Source organism: Microtus ochrogaster, chromosome 24 (genome assembly GCF_000317375.1).
Source record: "Microtus ochrogaster isolate Prairie Vole_2 chromosome 24, MicOch1.0, whole genome shotgun sequence".
NCBI classification, from domain to species: Eukaryota; Metazoa; Chordata; class Mammalia; order Rodentia; family Cricetidae; genus Microtus; species Microtus ochrogaster.
This window is the reverse complement of record NC_022024.1, coordinates 32,489,010-32,490,763: the sequence shown is the minus strand read 5'-3', so window position 1 is coordinate 32,490,763 and position 1,754 is coordinate 32,489,010.

The window sequence follows — 1,754 nt, the reverse complement described above, 5'->3', positions numbered from 1 at the left end:
AAGGATGTGTCATAGCTTACGTTGAATTTGCTCAATCCCTGCCTAGGCTCAGGGACTCTATATCAGTCTTCTTAAATGTGAAGAATGCCCATATGCTTGAGTCAGGTGCTAAATAATTTTATCTACTTGTATTGCAGCTCTTATTTGGAGCAGAAGCGAATAGTGGGAAGGCAGGGTGTGGTAAGTGGAAGAGAAAATAATCAGGAAAAAAAGAGAGTAGGGAATGATGGGGGTGGGGACAGAGAGGGGCAGGGCACATCTCTTGGAAGTGTAAATGTTCGTTGGAGGATCCCAGAAAACAGTGAGTCTGATTCTCTGGGTCACAGCCTACTTCTGCCTCCTGGGTGCTGGGATTAAAGGTGTGCGCCACCGTCACCTGCCTGGCTGAGTATGCCACCTTCATTCATTGTCCAATCATGGTCCGTTGAGATTTCCAACGTCTGCACTTAGAAATCTTTGAACATCTTCTCAGGGCCAAGAGGCATCCTGAAGTAGCATGAGCGTGGCGACGTGTTTCCTCACACAACACGTTACGCGGGTGTCTGGGGTTTGCCAAGATTAGCAAGCAGTGGTCTTCCCCGTGCAGCTTAGCAGCTCTTAGATAAGAAGGCAGAGATGATTCATAAGAGGATATCCCAGGCACAGTCAGGAAGACAATGAGCCTGCAGGTGTGTAGGTGGGGAAAATACCCTCCTACAGAGACAACTCATCCCCTCCTTCACCCGGACAGCTGCAACCTGACATCTGACATCATTTATATTGTTAGAGGTCCGAGGACATGTAGCGTGAACTGTACGCATTGAATTCTCTCTGCAAGAGACTGAGAACTCGAATTCAAAGATGCCCGTTATCCTTCTGAGAACTGGTTTTGGCATTTTGCACACGAGCTATGAGAGTGTGGAGAAAAGGCCGTTGGTGGGACAAGAAGGAACAAAACAAGCATGAAGAATGGCTTTGGAGTTTGTCTGAGCTAGCCTCATCAGATCCACGAGACACTCCTGTTCTAACGGTCTTAAGGAAAGCAGCTGAAAGCCAGGCACAACGGTCCAAGCTGAAATCCCAACGCTCATGAGGCTGAGACAGGAGGATTGTGAATTTGAAGCCAGTCTGAGCTGCCTGGCAAACCCCTGTTTCAGAAAAAAAAAAAAAAAGTTAAAAAAAGAGAGGAAAAATCTTTAACTATAACTTTTTTTCTTGCCAAAAATTGTTTTGTTTGTTTGTTTCTGTCACTAGCAACTGTACCCAGTGCTATTTGGTGAAATGGGTAAGAAAAACATACTGGTAAAGAAAAGAAAACTTTAAGTCTGAAATACAGCTTCAAAATAAAAGGTACTTTCTGATGTGGTTTTCTTAATTTTTACCTTCAAAATTCCTATGGAAACACTGAAAAATCAGGATGAAACTGTTGGACCCTAGAGTCCAATCACCGAGGAGAAGTCACCCCAAGAGACCACCCTCACACCACAGCTGATGTAAAAGCATGAGGATTTTCTTAATTCTGTCGTGACAGGGTCTTTCAGCATTTGAGAAACCAGAAAGACCCCGAATAGCTGGTACAGGCTACTTTTAAAGTAAAAAGCCTCACCAACCCCGCAACTGACAAAGGTCTGATCTCCAAAATATATAAAGAACTCAAGAAACTAGACCGTAAAAATCTAATCAACCCAATTATAAAATGGGGCACTGAGCTGAACAGAGAATTCTCAACAGAAGAAGTTCAAATGGCCAAAAGACACTTACGGTCATGCTCAACT